At 36.2% G+C, this 25,662-nt stretch overlaps 1 protein-coding gene across 2 annotated transcripts in view; it reads left to right on the plus strand.

The window, feature by feature from the left end:
- The first annotated feature begins 941 nt into the window (after positions 1 to 941).
- The window catches only part of SCRG1 (stimulator of chondrogenesis 1), a 31,794-nt gene continuing 7,073 nt past the window's right edge, over positions 942 to 25,662 (plus strand). Inside the window, exons 1-2 of one of the 2 annotated variants that reach the window (XM_047854812.1) lie at positions 942 to 947; positions 10,584 to 10,709. The gene's annotated coding sequence lies outside the window, so the exon portion shown is untranslated. Of the gene's footprint in view, positions 948 to 10,436; positions 10,710 to 25,662 lie in introns of those variants that run through there. The other variant, XM_047854811.1, reaches the window with a different exon arrangement.

The raw sequence follows: 25,662 nt of genomic DNA on the forward strand, positions 1-25,662 counted from the left end.
TTCCCTCTGCCCCTCTCCCCCGCTATGCTCTCTCTCTAAAATAATAGTAATAATAATAATAATAATAATAGTAGTAGTAGTAGTAATGGGGGCTAGTGTATCTACAGAAGCCCCCAAGCAATGCATCATAAGGTATGTTCTGCTTCAGAGAGAATCTGATTCCCAGAAATTCTCTTCTGAATTTCTTCCACTGAGCTAAAGCCCTAAAATCCTCCAGGCTTCTTGGTAAACCAGTCCTCATCTCTCAGTGAGTCAAGTTCCTAACAGAAAAATCTCAGAACCTTTGGTCAGGGAATGTCAGTATTTGCCAACATGGCTTTAGACTCACTAATTTTCTGATACTAAAAAGATCATAATTCCTATGGAGAGGAGAAATATATTGAACCAATATATTCCTTTTTTAATGTTTATTTATTTTTGAGAGGGAGAGAGAGAGAGAGAGAGAGAGAGAGAGAAAACACAAGCAGGGGAGGGGCAGAGAGAGGGAGACACAGAATCTGAAGCAGGCTCCAGGCTCTGAGCTGTCAGCACAGAGCCTGACGTGGGGCTCAAACTCACAAACTGTGAGATCATGACCTGAGCCGAAGTTGGAAGCTTAATGGACTGAGCCACCCAGGTGCCCCAAACCAGTATATTCTTAACCCCTCATTCTCACTAGTACTTGATCTTTTCCAGTTTTTCAAATATTTTACGTCAATTAACTTAAGACATAAAATAAAATACAACATTCAATGTTAAAGCTTTTTTGATGCCAGGATATTTTATACTTCAGCTTGGCTGGACCAGTCAGCACAAGTCGCTTGGATACTGTGGGAAAATATAGTGAAAATTCTATAAGGTGGTAACAATGTGGGGCAATTTTTTGTTAATTCATCCCCAAAGAAGGAACTCTCTTTGAATACTAGTATTAAAGACAAAGACTAACTTGCAATTTGATAAAAGACAGTGTTATAGAAAGACGTTTTTTCTTTTCTTCTTTCTTTCTTTCTTTCTCCTTCCTTCCTTCCTTCCTTCCTTCCTTCCTTCCTTCCTTCCTTCCTTGTAGAATTGTTACCATGTTTTAGACTTTCAGTGAATATATTTGCCTCCCACTCTAATATATAGCCATATCTTATGGAATAACGAGTTATGTTTTAATAGGATTATACTATAGGTAACACATTCATGCGTTTAGAGATGAAATATCTAGGGAGAATATTTCCATTGCTTGTTATTGCTTGGCATTTCATGTGTCCTATCTGATATGTATTCACATAAAGGAAGCTGGTTTTAGTTATCTAATATAGTGCTGTATTTATTACTTCAACTTACAAATCCTTGTATTTGGATTTCCAAACATGTAATTTTTAACATGTTTTATTAGTGAGGGAGCAATAAAGGAACAATTTTGCAGCTAATTTAACACCTATAAATGTCCCTGTTTGTGATATGAAAGAAATGGCCTTGTCAGACCACAGGTCTGCTCATATTTCAAAAAACATTAAATGTAAATATTTCTAAAGTGCCCTATATTTAAAGTTCCCTTTATTCCATAAAATATTAATGGGTTTATTGTTTATACTTTATAAAAGATGGTACCTGATTCTGAACAGATTTATTATGTGAAACTGTTCATTATTTTTAAAATAGCTATATGTGAGAAGCCATATAAAAGCTAGATGATTACAAACCAACAATTACAAACTGAAAAATAAATGTTAAAAAGATATTAACTTGTTTCAAAATTTATGTCCAAACAAAACCTGCACACAAATGTATATAGCATCTTTATTCATGATTGCAAAAACTATAAGCAACTAAGATGTCCTTTAACAAGCAAAAAGATAAATGAACTGTGGCATATCTATATAATGGAATATGATTCAGTGATAAAAAGCAATACACCATCAAACCATAAAAATATGAATATGACTTTTAAATACACATTGCTAAGTGAGAGAATCCAGTTTATAGAGGCTACATAATATATGGTTCCAATGATATGACAGCCCGGAGAAGGTGAAACTATAGAAATGGTGAAAAGATCAGTGGTTGCCAGGAGTTCCAGGCAGGGGAAGACCAAGTAAATGAGGCACAGGAGATATTTTAGGGCAGTGAGACTACTCTATATCATAATGTAATAGAGAATACATGATGCTATGCGTTCATCAAAACCCATAAACCTTACAACACAAAACGCATGCCGACTGAGAAAACACTTGCTGAGGGTGTATACCAAAAGGACACAGGATACAGCCGAAAGAGCTCCCAGTGGCCAAAGCTAGAGCTATTAGAACAACAAAAAACTTTAAAAGTAATATTGGATTATAATCCGAAGTATAAAGAGCCATGAGTTCATACCGATACAAATAAATAAAGATAAATCTCATGTGCAGAAGAATCCCAAAAAATGTACGTAGATACTCTGTCCTCAAGAAGATGGAATATAACTCCCCCACTCCTTCAGTGTAGACTGAGCATAGTGACTTCCTTCCAAAGAGTGCAGTATGGAGAGAGAGAGAAAAAGAACAACTTCACAGTGCAGAAACCTGGCAAACACTACCTCAGCCAGCTGACTAAGGCTACTATCAACACTGATAAGTCACATTTATAGTATGTACCTTTCATATGATGTGATGAAAACAGCGCTTTAACTCTATGGTCTTCTTCCCTGAAACATACAACCCAAGTTTAATAATATGATAAATACTAGACAAATCTCAATTGAGGGACATCTATAAAACCAACCAATACTCTTCAAAACTTGTCAAGATCAGGGTACTTTGGCTGGCTGTTGGAAAGCATGTGACCTTTAATCTCAGGGTCATGAATTCAAGCCCCACACTGGGTAGAGATTACTTAAAAAAAACTTTTTGTCAAGATCCTCAGAAACAAGGAAAGTCTAAGTAGCTCTCACAGCCAAGAGAAGCCTAAGGAGATGTCATGTAATGTGGTGTCCTGGAGAAGATTCTAGAAAAGGATATTAGGGACAAACTTAAAAAAAAAAAGAATAAAGTATGGATTTTAGTTAGTAGTAATGTATCAATATTGACTAACTGTAACAAATGCACCACAATAATCTGAGATGTGAAATAATAGAGAATACTGGGTATAAAAACTATTCTAAAATTTTAAGTTTATTAAAATAAAATTGAGAATCATACAATTATAGAAAGTGGGAAATAGAAGGAACCATAAAAATTACCAATTAAACCCTTTAATTTACAAGGGGGAAAACTGAGGATGTATAGTAGAACTTAATAGCCTGCACTTTGGAGAAGTCCTTGAGACAACAGTGGTGGCTAGCTGCTGAACTTCGTTCTCAGGGACAGTATAACATTAGTCATAGTATGTGACAGATGATAAGTAACTACTGAATGGTGAATAATTTCCAAAAACCTACCCTCTACCCAAGTGTTGTGTCCATTCAATTTATTTATTTAAAAAATTTTTTTTGATGTTTATTTATGTGTGTGAGACAGAGAGAGTGCGAGTGGGGGAGGGAAGAGAGAGAAGGAGACACAGAATCTGAAGCAGGCTCCAGGCTCTGAGCTGTCAGCACAGAGCCTGACATGAGGCTTGAACTTATGGACCACGAGATCATGACCTGGGCCGAAGTCAGATGCTCAACCTACTAAGCCACCCAGGCGCCCCTTTTCAACTTATCTATTAACCCATTCATTCATTTAACAAATATTTACTGAGTGTCTGGTATCATAATTTTTACTCCTAGAACTATAATTACTTAGAAACTCTATCCAAAGGAATGACATTTTGGCCATTTTCCATATCTGACTTTGTTGAAAACTCTGTTTAGCTGTTTTAAGTTTCTAAGTATCCAAGGAAGAATTGTTGCAAGCCAAGTATTAACATTAAATAGACGGAGGAGACACCTTAAGAGAACGATGGCTCTTAGGAGTCTTACGAGAGCATATATGTGGTCCATTTACACTCAAGTCATGGGCTACGACCTTTTTGAACGGTATTCAGATCTCCGATCTCTCATTCTACTCCTTTCACTATTTATGAAAGCAATAAGTTAAGAGCCTAGTTTTGTCTTGCTCTCCAGTTTCTGCTCCACTTCTCACCAGCTGTGAGCGTGATCTTGGCCAACTTACTTCATCTTTTTAAGGTTCAGTTCCCTCATCTGAAAAATTACCTCATAAAAGAATGTTGCTTAGGTTAAAGAAACCAACATTGCTAGAGTGTTTAACACACTTGGCAATGACATTATTATTCCTAATATCATTACTATTATTGTTATCATTACCAACCTACCAGATGCTTGTAGCGGTGAAATAACTGTGGGAGGCTTAGGGCAATAACTCAGGGTCTACAAGAGAACACACGCTGGCACACTTAATCGTTCGTTTTTTCTAGGTATAATAAGTGGGTTGTTTCTAACAAACCACAGAATTGTTGTTGGGATTTGGGCTATGATTCTATTTACTGTCAGCCCAGTGCCTCTTTTAGACTGCTAGGAAACTAAAGGGGTTATTTTCAAGTTCCTTTCCTTCTCGGCCTCTTTTCCTGCCAACGTTTTTTTTTTTTTTTATGTTAATATTATCATTCGTTCTAAATATTCCATGGCTCCTTAAAAGTGGATAGTTTTTCCTGATACACTTCTCCCCTGATGTTCATCTTTAAATCATACTTAATATTATATTTAAAGATCACATCATTCAAGGTGCTCATATGTTATCATATTTTTATCATATTTAAAGATCACATTACTCAAAACCTCTGTGTATAAACGCTGAGCAAAAGCCCAGCCCACCCAGTGGGGGTGGTGCCCCCCTCTCCATGCCCAGGTAAAAGAGGTCTTGTGTTGGCTATTCTGACTAAGAGTTTCTGAGCAAGAAGTCTCCGCCTCCAATTCCCATTCTAGCCACGGCTGCCTGTGTGGGAATCCTAGCAGCTGCCAAGTACATCAGCCCTTTGAAATTGCACCCCCATAGGAATGCCTCTTGGAAGCAGTGCTGTTCCTGTAGTTGTAATGGCATCAGCTCAACACTTTACTCAACAGCTCCTTGGTACTTCTGCTGCCTCCTCCGGGGCCTCACTTGAGACTACTCAGTGGGGTCTGTTCTCATAAGTTCCACGTCAGTGGCAGAAAGCTACGTCTAAGTAATAGAGGTTATCTTGTTCAACCCAGCTGCAAAAACCATTCTAAGCACAAACGGTCCAACTTCAGAGGACAACTTAAGGGAAACTTTAAATAGTTTTAATAAAAAAGAATACTCTTTTAACAAGTTCAAAAAAGTTAATAAAACAGGTTAATTGTTTCTTTTTAACTGATTGAAGACTTTAAAGGGATTTGAGAAAGTAATTTTATCTGTGGCTCATTAGTACTGCAACAGACAGACTGCAAATTAGTTTACAATGAGCATGATTATTCTGAAACTCCTTTTGTCAAGGATACTCACATAAAACAGGTCCTGTTTCCCTCTTGGGAGGAAACTGTGAAGGTTAAAACCAGATGCTGCTTTTCCCCACACTGCCACCCTCAGTGACTCCAGAAGGATGTAAGCCTGAGGGAGATGAGAGAAAGGGGTCAATTATGGAACAGTGGAGCAGCAGATTCTAAATCAGGCATATGCATGAGCTCCCAGAGATCCCAGAAATCAGAGGAAGCACTTATGTGGGTTTCCAGTTTTTCATAAGCTTTAGATATCTGATGCCTAAAATTATTTATATCCAAGACATCTCCCGAAACTCCAAATGATGGGAAGGATTTTGTCGTTGTTGTTACTGTTTGTTTGTTTATAAAATGCTAATCAGCTTGCTTTTTAAATTTAATACCAATACTTTTAACAAAATTGCTTAAGTTCTATATCAAACTTTTCTCTACTCATGAGTTGACTATGTCACTAATTTGTGGGGCTTTTCTATTTGTAACAAATCTGATTGGACATTAGGTTGATAAGATATACCTATATAAATCACACACACACATACACATACACACACATATACTAACCATCACATAAAAATATAGCAGGGAGTATTTTCTAGAAAATGGGCAGTATATTTAAATGTCCTCACCTACCACACATAAGGGGCTTACTTTGGGAGACTCCAGAGACTGTCTCGAAGAGAGAGATGGCCTCCAGAGCAACATAAACCAGGGTTTGATGAGGTCTAAGTAACCGGCTGTCAGGAGAGAAAACAAAACAAACAAGATGTCTTAAGTCTCCATATATAAGAAGACAAACAGTGGCTTCAGATTTGAATCCCAAAGTAAAAGTCAATTAAATGCAAGGAAACAAAATGAGCAGTGCAATAAAAGACATTTAAAAAAAGAATCAACACACAGGAAAATAACCGTAAAATAAAGAGGAAAAGAGAGAATTCATCTACAAGAAAATCAGTTTGTTGTTGGCACCATACTTCTGGTCTAGATTGATTGACATGGGGTAACAAGATGGATAGCTCACAAGATGGAGTGAAGGCTGTATAGTTTCCATGTTCCTCTTCCAATGCACATATGTCTATACTTTTAAGTCATACACATAAACTAACCCTATCTGTGGCATTTTTTTAGCCAGTATCATAGGAAACACATTTATAAATATACAAAGAATATATGTAGTTAATTGCACATATGCCTCTCATCTCTTTTCTTGAATTCCATACCTTTTGCTCCAGCTTCAATAAAACGGAGACCAGAGATTTGATCTCTCTTAGGACTGACAGCTGCTTCTGGTCTTGTTGCTTTTCTCTACACTTTGCTCTACAAACCTCCATATCAGGGTGTGCATGTATGGCTTCCCTCAAACAGCTGTCAACAGGGGCCTTTCACTTACCTCCATTCTTCTTGACATGCCTTTCTTTGACTTCCATGATAATACTCTCCTGATTTTTCCACTGCTTCTTGTTCTCTAGTCATCCCTTAAATGCCAGTGGTCCCTAAGATTCTGATTCTGATTCTGATTAGTCCTATTTTCTTCTTACTCTATAATCCATTCTGAGAAGCACAATAGTGAAGGGCATGGACACTAGAACTACATGGCAAGGGACTTGCCATTTTCTGGCTCTGCGTGAGATATGGGGCAGGTTACTTAAAATCTCTGATGTTTCCGCATTTATAAAATGGGACTAATAATAGTATCTACTTCATGGGCTCATAAGGAGAGTAAATGAGTTTCAGACATGTGAAGTGCCTGGCACACAGAAAATACTTGGTAACTTTTAAGGGGTAAAGCCATGACTTCAACTATCATTTAGTTGAATAACTTGATTAGTTATTTAGTCAATATTTTGTGATTAATCGGTAAACTCTAATTGGCCCATACTTTTTTCTGAGCTCCAAGTCCATTTAACCAAGGGCTTACTAACCATTCCTAACTGCATCTAGGACTCCTCAAATTCAACATTCATAAACTAAGTCATTCTTGAAGCAGCAGAAAAAGAAATTAAGAAAACAATCCCATTTAAACTACACCCAAAATAGTAAGATATCTAGGAACAAAACTAACTAAAGATGTGAAAGATCTGTACTCTGATAACTATAAAACATTGATGAAAGAAACTGAAGATGACACAAAGAAATGGAAAGCTATTCCATTGCTCATGGACTGGAAGAACAAATATTGCTAAAATGTCTATACTACCCAAAGCAATCTACACACTTAATGCAAACTCTACCAAAATTCTAACAGCATTTTTCACAGAACTAGAACAAAAAAATCCTAAAATTTATGTGTAACCACAAAAGACCCTGAATAGCCAAAGCAATTTTGAAAAGGAAAAGCAAAGCTGGAGGTATCACGATTCCGGACTTCACATTATATTACAAAGCTGTAGTGATCAAAACAGCATGGTATTGGCACAAAAATAGTATTGGCACAAAATCCTTAGATCAGTGAAACAGAGTAGAAAACCCAGAAATAAACCCACAATCATATGGTCAATTAATCTTCAACAAAGCAGGAAAGAATATCCAATGGGAAAAAACGATAGTCTCTTCCACAAATGGTGGGAAACTGGTCAGCTACATGCAAAATAATGAAACTGAACCATTTTCTTATACCATACACAAAAACAAATTCAGAATGGATTAAAGACCTAAATTAAGACTTGAAACCATAAAAATCCTAGAAGAGAACACAGGCAGTGATTTTTCTGACATTGGCTGTAGAAGCATTTTTCTAGATATATCTATTAAGCCAAGGGAAATAAAAGCAAAAATAAACTATTGAGACTACATCAAAATAAAATGCCCCTGCACAGTGAAGGAAACAATCAACAAAACTAAATGGCAACCTACAGAGTAGGAGAAGATATTTGCAAATGACATATCCAATAAAGGGTTAGTATCTAAAATATATAAAGAACTTATACAACTCAACACTCAAAAAACAAATAATACAATTTAAAAATGGGCAGAAGACATGAACAGATATTCCTCCAAGAAGACCTCTAGATGGCTAAATTACAAAGGAAAAGATGCTCAACATCACTCATCATCAGGGAAATGTAAATCAAAACTATCAAAACTACAGTGAGATATCACTTTATACCTGTCAGAATGGTTAAAATCAAAAACAGAAGAAATAACAAGTTCTGCAAGCATGTGGAGAAAAAGGAACCCTCTTGAACTGTTGGTGGGAATGCAAACTGGTGCAGTCACTGTGGAAAACAGTATGGAGTTTCCTTAAAAAGTTAAAAATAGAACCACCCTATGATCCAGTAATTGCGCTACTGGGTATTTACCTTCAAAATACAAAAATGCTAATTTAAAGGGATATATACACCCCCATCTTTATAGCAGCATTATTTACAAGGGCCAAAATATGGAAGCAGCCCAAGGGTCCATTGATTGATGAATGAATAAAGAAGATGTGGTACACACATACACACACACACACACAGGAATATTATTTAGCCATAAAAAAGAATGAAATCTGGCTATTTGCAACAACATGGATGGAGCTAGAGAGTATAATGCTAAGTGAAATAAGTTAGTCAGAGAAAGACAAACACTATATGATTTCACTCACATGTGGAATTTAAGAAATGAAACAAATGACCAAAAGAAAAAAGAGAGAGAAAGAGAGAGAGATATAAACCAAGAAACAGATTCTTAACTAGAGAACAAAGTGATGGTTATCAGAGGGGAGGTGGATGGGAGGATGGGGGAAATAGGTGATGGGGATTAAGGAGTGCACTCGTTGTGGGAAGCACCAGGCGATGTATGGAAGTGCTGAATCATTGTGTACCTGAAACTAATTTAACACTGTATGTTAACTATACTGGAATTAAAATAAAATAAAAAAAATAAAAACATGTCTAACTCAATGGAAAAAAATACACTAACTCGTTTCTATCTCCCCCTCTGCTCCAGCCCAAACTGCTCTTCTCTTTGTATTCTTTTTCCAAGATAAGTAATGCATTATTCATCCAAGGCTCCAAGTCTTTGAGAGTTAATAAAGTCTCCCTTTTCTCTCAACTACCTCTACCCTAAACATAAAAACCTCATTGGTTACCAAATATTTTCAGTTCTGCTTCCTAACTATCTTCTCTTTTGGGTTACTGCAAGAGCCCCTCTTCTGTTTCTAGCTTCCTTCCTCCCACATCATCCTTATTCCACACTGCAGTCAGGGGCTATCATTTTTAATACTTTTCATCATCTTTCCGTTCACTTTCAGGACAAAATACAAAATGTTCAGTGTAGCATATGAGGTACTTCATCAACTTGCCTCTTTCTAGTCCTCTAATCTTTTCCCCTGCCATCCCTACTTCCAGCTACACTGAACTACTTGTAACCCCCAAAGTTGTTACCCTCTCCTTCACCGTCATGCCTTCCTTTGTACAACCCAGAATGCCCTTCCCTCCATTCTAGATTATCCCTATTATAATTTTTCCGACTCCTGCAACACTAGTCCAAACTGAGTTTTAAAAATTAACCAACAATTAAAGGAGAGTTAACAGATGCTACAATTCCAGTGCAGTTTGCTCAAAAAACAGACTGAAATTCCCTTTGTGCCTTTATTTGAGGTACAGGTTTCTTTTTTAGTCATTTTCTTTTTTACTTTCCATTGACTGGTAATGACTCCTTGGTGAGGACTTGGAGAGTTGGAATACATCTTCAACCAAAATGTTATAAGATATCTAGATGGTATCTGGAAAAAACATGAAGAAATTATGAAAGACAAAGAGGTGCTCAGCTATTTGCCTAAATCACATTAGCCATTTTTCCCCTTCCTTCTCCTCTCTCTCTCCCCACTCTCCCCACTATTCCCATCTCTCTTTCAGTCTCTCTCTCTCTCTCTCTCTCTCTCTCTCTCTCTCTCTCTCTCACACACACACACACACACACACACACACACACATACTTCTCTTAAATTTAAAATTATTCTGTGTTCTTTTTAAATTCTTCAGGTTTTATATTTTATTACTCCAAGAGTCTGCCTCCCTGAGGTTATTGTTCAGACTAGTTATTTCCCTCTGTAAAGAAGCTGTTCAGTTCATCCTTGCCTGGTTTGGAAGAATCCAAAGGAGGCAGTTCTTGCAGCCCTGTCTCACTTCCACTCCCCTCCTCCCCCAGTCCTGGCTGGAGCAGTGAGTCTGTCAATCCCAGGCAAGAGACAAGGCAGACAAAGGTTTATTTGTAAAGGACCTCCTTCTAGCACCTCCTTTTTCCTCCTTTTGCCCAAACTCACCCGGTGAATTGGAGCATTTAAGAACATTCTTCTGCCAAGAAGACCAAAAGGAACGAAGAAGAAAGGGTATGTATTTTTTTCCTTAAAAATCATTTTGTAGCACATATTCTCTCCAAATTACTGCTATAGATTAAAGCAGAAATGTATTTATGTGTTGAGTCAAAAGACGAATGCAGAGAGAAAGACTTTTTCTAAGGAGATGGATGTATTTTGACAAAGGTGATACCTCCTGGGATAAAGGGAAATAATCAGATTAAAAAGAACTAGAAAATGCTTATTCCTTAACTGGGAGAGTCGCTTCATCATAGGTTTAAAAAGAGACAGCTCCCTCACTGTTATTCCTGATTAATGCCCGTGTCCACTCTGAATCTGATCCCATGTAACAAGACCTTGTTATTCCGCCTCTTCAGAACTATGCGAGAATGATGGAGTATATAAGTTTAGTCTTTTAATGCAGCAGCTATTTCTACGTGAAGTTAACTGCAATGTCTAAGAAAGTAAATGTTTTTGCTTTTAAAAAATCTTGATTCCTAAAAAGGCACTGGCATAAATGTGTGATACAAAGAGCGACTTCACTGAATTCATCCTTGGTGTTCCCACCATGGAACACACTACAGTGTCTGTACTACTAAGATAAAGGGAACACTTTTTCCTTCTTGGGCTTATAAAAATTCCTCTTTAAAATTCCTTAACTTAGTTTATGCAAGCTGTAAAAAGCTCTCCCAAATGTGGGTCCTTTTCTCCAGCGATGGTGATCTATTGTGGCCAGGAAAATAAGTAGAGTGGTGCAAGACTGAACATTAATATCCTCTTATAGCGTTCTCCCAGAGGCCTGAAGGAAGATCATTTTCAGGGAGGATGTGAACTTCATTTTTCCACTGATGAAGGTCTCTTGGGTGCTTAAGCTGATCATGTCTGTTTTAATGATGTTTGAAGGGCTTATCCACTTACTAATATCACCTCTTCTCTAATACACACTTTAAGAAGTTCCATTCCAGAGCTCATTCCACCACAATCCTCTTCTGACACAGTTAATGAGAAAGAAAGATTTTTTTTTTTTTAAATAACAGTGTTTTTTCCATCATCAAAGAAAGATGAATGGGAAACATCACAGGCTAGATGGCAATTTTAATCTCTTCCAACTGTAATCTTTGTTACTTTAAATGTCAAATTCTGGGCTGGAATTGTCATTTGCTTTTACAGCCTTTGCTTCTCTCTTGCTGTGTTTTGAAAGAAATCTGAAAATGGACTGCCCTGTCTAATTCATCAACTGTGTTTCATTCCACTGCTCTTAATACCAGTTCCCAGAATTGACATCAGTATGAGTATTGCACCATAAATCTCTGAACACTTAAACTGCATAGCCCTGTTAGTTTTGGCCATTAAATGGGATAAGTTTTCTTTTTAAGTCTTCATTTAACTTAACCATTCAAAAGCCTTCTGGTGCCAAATACCCCCACACAATCAGAATTTGCAATTCCCTATCTATATGATTCTCGCAATGATTTGTTGCTTAATTAGGAATATCTTGCCCATGATTCTATATCCTCTGCCTTGATCACTTAAAAATTGTGCCACTATTGGGATATGAATAGTGTCATATAGTTTTAGCAACAATATTAGTTACATAAATTTGAATCCAAAAAAATCAACAGATAGCTATCTAAGGATATCTTGCTTATTCCTTTAAATATTCAGTTTTTAGCTTTACTTTCTTTTGTAATGTGGATGTGCTCCAAGAGGAATTTTAAGTGCATGTACTTCAACTGAAATAGAAAAAAAAATAGAGCAGTTTGCTTCAAATTTGCCAAAGTCATTTCACTCTTGTTGGCACATGAAAATATATGGTTTTGATGGATTGCCAAGGATTAAGGTTGGTGTCTTCTAATGAAAAAAATAATCAATGTATCACAGGAACATACTGGGTCAAACATTTTTCCACTTGCTAAATAAAAGTTAAAGCTATTTATCTGCACTCAAGTAAAAGAAGAAGAGAAACTTTCAGTTCAAACATGTAATTTATAAAGTGCTTAAAAAAAAAAAAAAACAACTACCAGTAAGTGCTTGCCAGGTGTGGAACTTTCCATCATAGTATGTGACTGAGAGACTGTGACAGAAACACTATTTTGTGCTCTGGCATGGACATAGTCAGAAGAAGTTCATGGTATGGCAACATACCCACTTACTTTTCCAGCAATTTATTTGTTCATTCTTTCAGTGAATGTTTTTGGAACATTTACTGTGAGCCCAGTATTAAAGCAGGCACTCTGAGAGATGCAAAAGATGTAGTAGTTATAGCCCTCGCCTTCATGATGCTGGCATCTCCTCTTCCAGTCCTCTGAATATTGGCTTGCTCCAGGTTTCAGTCTTTTGCCTCTTCTCTTCTTAATCTATACTCACTACCCTGCCAGTCCCATAGCTATAAATATGATCAATAAACATTCTGATCACTCTCAAATTTTTATTCCTAGCCCTAACCTTCAGACACATACTCAACTGCCTACTCAACCTCTTCACTTGGATGTCTAGTAGGCATCTCAAACTTGACTTGTCTGAAAATTTGCTCTTAAATTTCCCCCAGATTGACCCCACCCAATTCTGCCTCAGTTCAACAAATGTTAATACCACTCAGGTCAAAAACCTAACAGATATCCTTGATTTTTTCCCTCTTGCCCCATATCTTCCATCAACTTTCACCAATAGCCTTTTTCTTCTTCCAATTTTATCTCACCACAACACATCTTCACAGAGCAATCAAGGATTATCTAAGACATTATCAGATCATGTGACTATTCTATCAAAGTCTTCCAGAGGTGGGGCACCTGGGTGGCTCAGTCAGTTAAGTGTCTGACTCTTGAATTTGGCTCAGGTCATGATCTCACAGTTCATGGGATTGGACCCTGCATCCATGCTGACAGCATGGAGCCTGCTTGGGATTCTCTCTCTCTCCCTCTCTCTCTGCCGATCCCCTGCTCATGTGCGCTCTCTCTCTCTCTCTCAAAACAAATAAAACTTAAAAAAAAATCTTCCAATGGTTTCCTAATATAGTCAATAAAATCCAAGCTCTTCATCATGTTCTATAAGGCCCTTTATGATGTTTCCATCTCTTCCTTCCTGGTTCTAGGTAAATACACAGAGTGACCAATTTACTCAATGGCCAAATGCCTTTCAGTGAATTTCCCATTTCCAACTGAAGCCATATTCTCTATCATTAGTGGGCATTATTTAGTAAAATTCACAGTTCTTAAAAGAATGGGTTACACATGACTGCTATAGGCACATAGAACAAGGGAGCTACTAGAGTGATATGGGCTGGATCAGGAAAGTCTTCTTAAAAGAGATGAGTTTAAGGTTTGTACTTAATAGATGGTTTGGTCAGAAATTAAAAGAAAGGGAAGAGGTGAGAGGGAACAACAAGGCAAATACACATATAGGATTGAAGAGATAACTGGTCTGACTTTCTATTCACTGAGCAGTGGTGAATGGTAGATGTGGAGGGAAAGTGGAAGGAAAGCATCAGGATTAATCCCAAGAAGCTCACCACCTTTTAGATACCATGGAACCACTGCAGGATCTTCCTTAGGATAAAAAAAAGAAAGTGTTTTCAGAGACTAATTCATGTATTACTACATATATGGACCACATATTATTGTATTAGTCACTGGGTATGTGATGGTGAACAAAACAGACTGCTTTCATGGAGTTTCTGTCTTATGGAAATGATAGACATAAAATGAGTAAGCTCATAAGTATATACTTTAAATTGTGATAAATATTATTAGGAAAGCGAAGAGGGCACTGTGACAGAATCAAGTTGAAACTACTTTAGATTGGATGGTCAGAGAAAGCCTTTAAAGAAATGATATTTCAATGGAGACCTGAAAGTCAAGAATAAGCCAGGCAAGTAAAGAGCATTCCTTGCAGAGAGGCAGCATGGATAAAAATCCTAATGGAGGAAGAAGGATTTGTATTTAATTATAAGGAAATACTCTATATTTATTGCAATATTTTTAAGTGGGTCAGATGAGCTATTTTCTAACAAACTATAAATTATCAAAATTAACTCAAGAGAAGGAAACTATGTGATATTTAGGACATATTTATATTAGAAATTATTTATTACTTATCTGAAATTCAAATTCAACTGATTATCCTGTATTTTACCTGACAACTTTATATTTTAACAGTATTAAATATCATCTGAGTGGCAATATCATGTATCTGATCAGAGACACAGGCGTGTAAAAGAGTTCAAGGAATGGGAATGGTGGTATATGGATTTTGAATTCATCTGCTTTTATGCAGCAGGGTGTAGTGGAGATACTCTGAGGAACATATCTCAGTTAATACCAATCTTTGTGATGAGTTTGCCCTCAGCTTTTTACTCACTTATCCTTTTCACCTTTTCTCATTATCTTATGACCCTGTACTTCTTTCTCAAACTTCTTCACTGGTTTATAAGATCTTTCTCTGACTTTTCTTCTATCCAGTCCACAAATGTTAGTTTCCCAGTGTTCTGTCCCTGGTCATCTCAATTTCTCCTTCTTAATACCTTCATTTATGCATACCAAAAAGAAAGACACCAAAATGCTAACAACACTTATCTCAACATGGACACTAGTTGAATTTTATTCTACCTTTTCTTCTCTTTATTTTCCACATTTTACACTGAGTATTATTACTTTTTTACTAAGTATTTAAAAAAATATTTGCAATCAGGTTTCTGGCTATAATTAGAACTATCTAATGGAAAGAAAGCTTAAGCAGTTAACAGTCATGAAATGAACTCAGGAACAAACTACACCTACATGCATGAAATATATAAAGGGTAATCAGAACCCAAGTTTAATAAATGCACAACTTTTTCCAAAAGCCACAAGGATTAGACAAAATTAAGCTAGATCACTGAAAATAAGAACATGATTGCATAGTAAACAAAACAAAACAAACCCTAGGGAGACCAAAGCTATATGAAAAATGCTATTGACTAATAAAATAGAAAATTCTTCAAACACAATTGGCAAAAAAGTTACAAAGAATTTATAACTCTCCCTCCACCTCTCTCCCTACACGTAATTTTTTGATAGAGAGTAATTTGGTAGGAAAGGCTAGAAAAAAGGGAAGTGATCTTTGTTGTTATTGTTGAATCTTCTAATAAAAGTACACACACATATAAATATATATATATATTTTTTTTTAATTTTTTTTTTCAACGTTTATTTATTTTTGGGACAGAGAGAGATAGAGCATGAACGGGGGAGGGGCAGAGAGAGAGGGAGACACAGAATCGGAAACAGGCTCCAGGCTCTGAGCCAGCAGCCCAGAGCCTGACGCGGGGCTCGAACTCATGGACCGCGAGATCGTGACCTGGCTGAAGTCGGACGCTTAACCGACTGCGCCACCCAGGCGCCCCTATAAATATATATTTTAAGTCAGGTATGAGCTGATTGGAATAAATGATAGTTTTGATAAAAAAGAAAAATAAAACAGAAATAGAGAAGTGCATTTTAAAGTCAGACAAAACCCTGCCTTCCTGGAGCTTACATTCAAGTTCTGGTAGATATAATATTTTTAACAATTTAGAAGTTCACAAATTCCACAAAAAAGTAGAGCAATTAAGGCAGATTGAGAATATGTGAGGGGAGATACAGTTTTAAACAGAATAGATTTTACTAAGGAGCAGAGTGAACAAAAACTTGAAGAGAGTGAGTAGTTAGACATGCCATTAATTTGTTGGAAGAGCTTTACTATTTTTTTTTAATTAATTAATTTATTTTGAGAAACATAACATGCAAGCAGGGAACAGGAGAGAGAGAGAGAGAGAGAGAGAGAGAGAGAGAGAGAGAGAGAGAGAATCCTAAGTAGGCTCCATGCTGTCAGTGCAGAGTCAGATGTGGGGCTCAATCTCACAAATCATGAGATCACAACCTGAGCTGAAACCAAGAGTCGATGCTTAACCAACTGAGACACCCAGATGCCCCTGAAAGAGCTTTTAAAGCAGAGGAATTAACCAGTGCAAAGGCCCTAAGGCAATAAGGTGTCTAGCAATTTGAGGATTAGCTAGAACAGGAACACCAAGGGGGAAGAGTAGATAATTTCATAAAGATACCAGAGCCAGATTGCATATGGAGTCCATTGCAATAACTTTAGCTTTAATTGAAGGAATTGGAGTCATTGGAAGAGGATAGGTTTAGTTAATATTTTCTGAATTCTTCTGTACTGCTGGTACTTAGGACAGTGCCTGGCATAAAGGAAGCACCAAAAAAATGTCTGTTACATTGAACCAAATTAAACCAGCTTGCTCCTGTTTTCCTCTCTCTTACATAATTACTTAATTACTGTATCAGTGAGTCCTACATGAGTGCTATTCTTTGACTCCCTCGCTTTCCCAATATTGGCTTCTCTTCTCCTGGATACCCTTGCAGCTTGGACTTTGGTGTGGGCAGAGGAATTCTTTTGTTTGTTTATTTTTATTTTTGAGAGAGAGCACATGCACACTTACATGTGCAGGGGATAGGCAGAGACAGAGGGAGACAGAGGATCCAAAGTAGGCTCTGTGCTGACAGCAGAGAGCCTGATGTAGAGCTTGAACTTACTAAATGTGAGATCATGACCTGAGTTGGGGCTGGATCCTTAACTGACTGAGCCACCCAGTTGCCCCCAAAATAATTGTTAGTGATCCTTTATTTTTTTATATATTTTTTTGATGTTTTTATTTATTTTTGAGACAGAGAGAGACAGAGCATGAGCAGGGGAGGGGCAGAGAGAGAGGGAGACATAGAATCTGAAGCAGGCTCCAGGCTCTGAGTTGTTGGCACAGAGCCCGACGCGGGGCTCGAACTCACGAGCTGTGAGATCATGACCTGAGCTGAAGTCGGACGCCCAACCAACTGAGCCACCCAGGTGTCCCGATCCTTTCTAACTTTTTAAAAATTTATTTATTTTGAGAGAGAGAGAGAGAAAAGTGAAGGAGGGGAAGAGAGAAAGGGAGAGAGAGAGAGAAACACAAATAGGCCCTGCACTGTCAGCATGGAGCCAGACGTGGGGCTTGAACTCACAAATCGTAAGATCATGACCTGAGCCAAAGTCAGACATTAAACCAACTGGGCCACCCAGGCGCCCCTTGGGTAGAGGATTTCTAAGTCACCTGAAGCAGTATATGAAGATTTGAGCCTGAAGATAAAAGAATGATTCCAGGCTACTTTTCAGCATCCTAAATAATCTAGAACAAAATATACAAGCATCATTCCAGAAGTAGGAAGCGCAACCTGAATGGCTCCTTGTGCAAACAATAATGGGTCTTATTTGTTGTAATTTGGGACCCAATAGCTACTTACCCTATCCAACAGATGAGAGTCAGAGCAACCATTAATTCAAATTGGGAAAGGTTGTAGAAGGGAGAAACAACGTTCTGAGAATTTGGCTTAAGGATTAAAATTATCAAAATACCATATAGCTCATTTTTAGAATCTGTAAGATTTGGGTATGTGTCTTTCATATGCCTCCTGAAATAGCTGCAAATAGTATTTAAGAGTAATATGGAAAGCTTTGCTTCTACCCAAGATAGAGTAACAAGAACCAGATTTACTCACTTTTCTGATACAACAACAACAACCCCAGAAAAAACATATGAAACAACCTCTGTCAAAATACTGGATTTAAAGCAGGGAAGGACATCTTCCTATAAGAGATGGGAAACAAATAAGGTATAATTTCCCCCAGTCTATTCCCTTAAAGGAATTTCCAGGCTGAAAAAATAAAAGGAGAGGGAACACAGAATCCAACAGACTACCTGAATTGAGAAATGGATCAGAGAGTCAGAGAGACCAAAGCAGTCACAATTTACAGAAAGAGTACTGGAGAGAAGAAAGATACATAGAGAATGCTGGATGTCTGCAGAGGGCCCCACTGAAGAGTTCAGAACACTGATATGTGTGTGCAAATGAGGAAACTATCCATGGTCAGGGGGAAAAATCGGAAAGAATTAGACAACAGAGTTTATGACACTCACAAAAAGCCAGGCATACTTGCAGACAGATTGAAAAAACTTGTAACTCATTGACCATTGGATAGGATACTCAGGAAGAAATGGCTTCAATAGTGAGGAATAATTAACCTTTGACTGAGTTAGAACCACCTAACAAATCATAAAAGCAAGCCCTGAGAGAATTAAACTGTTTCCAAGGAACTTAGTTATATCCCATAACAAAGCACAAGAATATTTGTAAGAATACAAAAATATCCAGTACCCAACAAGGCAAAATTTAAACTGTCTGACATCCAATCAAAGATTACCAGCTATGGGAATGCAAGCTGGTGCAGCCACTCTGGAAAACAGTATGGAAGTTCCTCAGAAAACAAAAACAAAAACAAAAACAAACAAACAAAAAAAACAACTACCCTATGACCCAGCAATCGCACTACTAGGCATTTATCCATGGGATACAGGTGTGCTGTTTCGAAGGGACACATGCACCCCCATGTTTATAGCAGCACTATCAACAATAGCCAAGGTATGGAAAGAGCCCAAATGTCCATCGATGGATGAATGGATAAAGAAGATGTGGTATATATATACAATGGAGTATTACTCAGCAATCAAAAAGAATGAAATCTTACCATTTGCAACTAGCATGGATGGATGCTAAAATAAGTTCTTTTGAGAGAAAGAAAATAATGTAGGTCAGAAACTCAGATCTACATAAAGAAAGGAAGAGCATGAAATAAAGAATAAGTAAACAAAAGAAAAACTTATTCTTCTTGTTCTTAATTGATCAAACAAGTAACAGTGTATTCAAAATAATAGCAATAATGTATTCAATTATGCATGTTTATGTATATATCATATATACTTATTATGCTTATATGTAAGTGAAACAAATGACAGTTATGATACAAGGAATGAAGAAAGGAACTAAGATAATTTGTTATTATAGAGTACTCACACTGCTCATGAAGTGGTATAGTCTTTTTTAAAAGGGGACACAGATTAGTTGCAAATGTATATTTCAATCTTCAGGGCAACCACTCAAAAAAAAGTAAAATAAGAAAGGTATAAATGACGAGCTAAGACAGGAGAGAAAATGGAATCATTTTGTGGTTTTAATTAACCACAAAAGAAGGCAGAAAAAAGGTCAAAGAGAAAATAGGAACATTTAACAAGGGCAACAAATAGAAAACAAAAACAAATATGGTAGATATATGCCCAAATATATCAATAATCACTTTGGATGTCAATGGTCTAAATGTACCAATTAAAAGACAGATCATCAGAGTGGATTAAAAAACATGACCCAATGTTAAATTTTGTATATAATGCTTTATAATTTAAAAGCATTTTTAAATTATTTTTTTCCATTGAGATAAGTGTACTCTTTAATCCACATTTTCTATTTCACCCATCTCTCCACCTACCTCCCTTCTTATAACTATCAGTTTGTTTACTGTAGTTGGGAGTCTGTTTCTTGGTTTCTCTCTCTCTTTTTTTCCTTTGCTCATTTGTTTTTTTTCTTAAATTCTAAATATGAGTGAGATCATATGGGGTTTGTCTTTCTCTGACTGACTTATTTCACTTGGCATTATTCTCTCTAGCTCTGTTCATGTTGTTGAAGATGGCAAGATTTCATTCTTTTTTATGGCTGAATAATATCCCATTGTATATGTATATACATATTTACCATTTTTTGTGCTTTGTTATTTATACTTGAAAACTATACATTCAGGATAATTTTATTTTAATATTCCCCATTTTATGAACATTTCCTCAAGTTCATGAAATGTTTAGATTCAATTATTCTAAATTCAAATTGTTATCTTCCACTTCTCTGAGCTGAATTTTGGTTAAGAAAAATAAAATGATTGCTCATATCTATATCTTTTTTCCCATTTTAATTATTTATGTTTATACCTGTGCCATTCTAACATCTTTAAATACAATCCTCTTCTGGGTCAAATCATAAAAGGATCTCTGAAGGCAGCAATGATGTTTGAATAAAAGCATGATCAGATTACAATTGTTTTTATTTGTTTTAGTGATAAAATTCAAGTCATACTGAAAAATTCAGTAATATTTAAGAGGGAGGTTGGTTTTGTTTCATCTTTGCTTTTGATTAGTTGGTTGGTTTAACAAATAAATTAAAAATCATGTAGAAGCTCTTGCTCTAAAGTAGGATTGATGGTATCACAAATTTAAAAATAGATTACCCAACAAAATTCTCATCATTCGTCATGCTGGTTGACTATTGTTGACTGGTAGATTTTATGGATCATCCACATTAAGGTTTGTTCTTCTTAAGTACCTTTCCTATTGGTATAGGTATTAGTTTATGCTATAGACTATGCTATAGTCTATGCTATGCTATAGTCTATGCTATGCTATAGTCTATGCTATAGTCTATGCTATAGACTAATACCTATACCATAGGTATAGACTATGCTATAGACTAAATTGTGTCCCCCTCCAAATTCGTATGTTGACGTTCTAACTTCCAATGTAACTGTATTTAGAGATAAGGTCTTTTAGGAGGTAATTAAGATTAAATGAGGTCTTAAGGGCAGGGTCTTAATCTGATAGGACTGAAGAAAAGGAAGAAACACCAGACACTTCTTTCTCTCTCCACGTATGCACAGGAGAAAAGCAATGTGAAGACACGTTGAGAAAGAGGCCAGCTGGTAGCCAATGAGAGAGGACAAATCTGCTGGGATCTTTGACTTCCAGCTTCTAGAACAGTGAGAACTAAATTTCTGTTGTTTAAGCCAGAAACTGTGGCTTATCCAAAGCCATTTGGATATTATATCCAAACTGTGGTATCTTGTTGTGGTAGTTATTATAAGTTTTAGTAAAGAATTGAGAATGATGTTATAAAGAAGAAAAAACAAACAAACAAACAAACAAGACCCAACTGTATGTTTTCTATAAGATACCTACTTCAAGTATAAAGACACATAAAAGGGTGCCTGGCTGGCTCAGTTGGAGAAACATGTGACTCTTGGTCTTGGGGTAGTGAGTTCAAGTCCCATGTTGAGTGTAGAGATTACTCAAAATCTTAAAAAAAATAAAGACATATATAGATAAAAAGTAAATGGATGGAGAAAAATACACCATACTAACACTAACTGAAGAAAGCAGGAGTAGCTATATTTATTTGAGACAGAGTAGATACCAAAAGACGGTTATCAGGAATAAAGTAGGATATTACATAATAATAAAGGGGTGAATGCTCTGGTAAGACATAGCAATTCTTAATGGGTATGTGCTTAACAAAAGAGCATCAAACTTCACTAGGTAAAAACTGATAGGATTGTGAGGATAAAGAGATGAATCTACTATTTATCATATATTTAAATATCCCACAGAAATGGATAGATCCAGCAGGCAGAAAATCACTAAGGACACAACAGAACTCAACACCACCACCAATGGACTGAATATAATTGACATCTATAGACTACTTCACCCAATAATAGCAAAATAGACATTCTTCTCACAATCACATGGGACATTCACCAAGACAGAGATCATAAAAGAGCCCAGAGATCTGGGCCATAAAACACAACTTAATAAATGGAAAAGAACACAAATTGTACAGTGTCTTCTCTCAGATCATAATGGAATTAAACTAAAAATCAGTAACAGAAAGAGAACTGGAAAATGCCAAAATAGGTGGAGATTAACATAATTCTAAATAACATATTGGTGTTAAAAAGAAATTGCAAGAGAAATTTTAGAATATTTTGAACTAAAAGAAAGAGAAAACAAGTGAAATAAGTCAGAGAAACATAAAATGCCATGACTTCACTTATATGTGGAATCTAACAAACAAAAACAAAAATAAAAACAAAAAAGAGAAACAAGATTCATAAATATAGAGAACTAGTGGTTGTCCAAGGAGAGGGGTTGGAGAATAGGCAAAATAGGTGGAAGAGATTAAGAGGTACCCATTCTCAGTTATTTTTTTTAATTTATTTTTTTAACTTTCCACATTTTTTTAATTTTATTTTTTATTTTTTTAAATTTACATCCAAATTAGTTAGCATATAGAGCAACAATGATTTCAGGAGTAGATTCCTTAGTGCCCCTTACCCATTTAGCCCATCCCCCCTTCCCACAACCCCTCCAGTAACCCTTAGTTTGTTCTCCATATTTATAAGTCTCTTCTGTTTTGTCTCCCTCCCTGTTTTTATATTATTTTTGTTTCCTTCCTTGTGTTCATCTGTTTTGTCTCTCAAAGTCCTCATATGAGTGAATTCATATGATTTTTGTCTTTCTCTGACTAATTTCACTTAGCATAGTACCCTCCAGTTCCATCCACGTAGTTGCAAATGGCAAGATTTCATCCTTTTTGATTGCCAAGTAATACTCCATTGTGTGTATAAACATATATACATATATATAATAAACATATATCTATATCTATATCTATATATCTATATCTATATATCTATATATAGATATATATCTCACATCTTCTTTATCCATTCATCCATCGATGGACATTTGGGCTCTTTCCATACTTTGGCTATTGTTGATAGTGCCGCTATAAACATGGGGGTGCAGGTGTCCTTTCAAAACAGCACACCTGTATCCCGTGGATAAATGCCTAGTAGTGCAATTGCTGGATTGTAGGGTAGTTCTATTTTTAGTTTTTTGAGGAACTTCCATACTGTTTTCCAGAGTGGCTGCACCAGCTTGCATTCCCACCAACAATGCAAAAGAGATCCTCTTTCTCTGCATCCTCGCCAACATCTGTTGTTGCCTGAGTTGTTCATGTTAGCCATTCTGACAGGGGTAAGGTGGTATCTCATTGTGGCTTTGATTTGTATTTCCCTGATGATGAGTGATGTTGAGCATTTTCTCATGTGTCAGATGGCCATCTGGGTGTCTTCTTTGGAGAAGTGTCTATTCATGTCTTTTGCCCATTTCTTCACTGGATTATGTTTTTTGGGTATTGAGTTTGAGAAGTTCTTTATAGTTTTGGATACTAACCCTTTATCTGATATGTCATTTGCAAATATCTTCTCCCATTCTGTTGGTTGCCTTTTAGTTTTGCTGATTGTTTCCTTCGCTGTGCAGAAGCTTTTTATTTTGATGAGGTCCCAGTAGTTCATTTTTGCTTTTGTTTCCCTTGCCTCCCGAGACGTGTTGAGTAAGAAGTTGCTGCGGCCAAGATCAAAGAGGTTTTTGCCTGCTTTCTCCTCAAGGATTTTGATGGCTTCATGTCTTACATTGAAGTTTTTCATCCATTTTGAGTTTATTTTTGTGTATGGTGTAAGAAAGTGGTCCAGGTTCATTCTTCTGCATGTCACTGTCCAGTTTTCCCAGCACCACTTGCTGAAGAGACTGTCTTTATTCCATTGGATATTCTTTCCTGCTTTGTCAAAGATTAGTTGGCTATACGTTTGTGGGTCCATTTCTAGGTTCTCTATTCTGTTCCATTGATCAGAGTGTCTGTTCTTGTGCCAGTACCATACTGTCTTGATGGTTACAGCTTTGTAGTATAGTTTGAAGTCTGGGATTGTGATGCCTCCTGCTTTGGTTTTCTTTTTCAAGATTGCTTTGGCTATTCAGGGTCTTTTCTGGTTCCATATAAATTTTAGGGTTATTTGTTCTACCTCTGTGAACCCATTCTCAGTTATAAAATAAATAAGTCACAGGGATAAAAATTACAGTATAGGGAATATAGTCAACAATATGGTAATAACTTTGTATAATGACAGATGGTAACTACATTTATCATGGTGAGCATTTCATAATGTACATAACTGCTGAAACACTATGTTATAAACTTGAAACATAATATATTGACTATACTTCAATAAAAAAATAAAAGGAGGAAATTAGGAGAAGTGGAAAAATTTAAACAATGACTTATGATATTTGATATCAAACAATTGGATGATATGAAGAAATTATTAAATATTTTTGGTGATAAAGAATATTGTGTTATGTTTTCAAAAAGTCCTTACCTTTAGTGAAATATACTGAAATATTTGTAGATAAGATGAGATGCCTAGAATTTGCTTCAAAGTACCCAAAACTGAGGGAGAAAAAAAGTGGAGGTATAGGTGGAAGTAAGAGAGGCGATGGGGTGACAATAATTGAAGTTAGCAGATAAGTATATGGAGGTTCATTAAATTGTTATCTCTACTTTTGTATATACTTGAAGTTTTTCACAATAAAAAGAAAATAAAAATCAATACTTTAATAACAAACAATTAGAGCAGAAATCAATGAAATTAAAAACAGGAAATCAATAGAGAAAATCAATGAAACCAAAAGTTCGTTCTTTAAAAAGATTTAAAAAATCAACAAGCCTCTAGCCAAGCAAACTAAGAAAAGAAAGAGTACACAAACTACTAACATCAGAAATGAAAGAAGGAACATCACTACAGATCCCATGGAAATTGAAAGGATAATAAAGCAATACTATGAACAACTCTATGCCCATAAATCTGTTAAGCTAGATGAGTGAACCAACTTCTTACAAGGCACAGTTCACACAGATATAGACAATCTGAATAGACATATATCTATGAGAGAAATTAATAATAATTAATATCAATAATTATTTAATTATTAATTAATTAATAATTAATAATCTCTGCACACAGAAAGCATCAGACGCAAATGATTTCCCTGGTAAATTTTATGAAACATTTGAGGAAGAAATTATACCAATCCTCTACAATCTCTTTCAAAGGATAGAAGCAGAGGGAATATTTTCTAACTCATTCTATAATGCCAAGACCAGAAAAAGACATTACAGGAGAAGAAAGCTATACCAATATTTCTCATGAACATGGATGCAAAAATATTAGCAAATTGAATCCAAACAAGAAAGCTATACCAATATTTCTCATGAACATGGATGCAAAAATATTAGCAAATTGAATCCAAACAAGAATAAAAAGAATGATATGGTACAATCAAGTGTGATTGATGTATGCAAGGCTGGCTCAACATTTGAAAATCAATTAATGTAATCCATCATATCAGTTGGCTAAAAAAGAAAAATCACAT

Source organism: Prionailurus viverrinus, chromosome B1 (genome assembly GCF_022837055.1).
Source record: "Prionailurus viverrinus isolate Anna chromosome B1, UM_Priviv_1.0, whole genome shotgun sequence".
Classification (NCBI taxonomy): domain Eukaryota; kingdom Metazoa; phylum Chordata; class Mammalia; order Carnivora; family Felidae; genus Prionailurus; species Prionailurus viverrinus.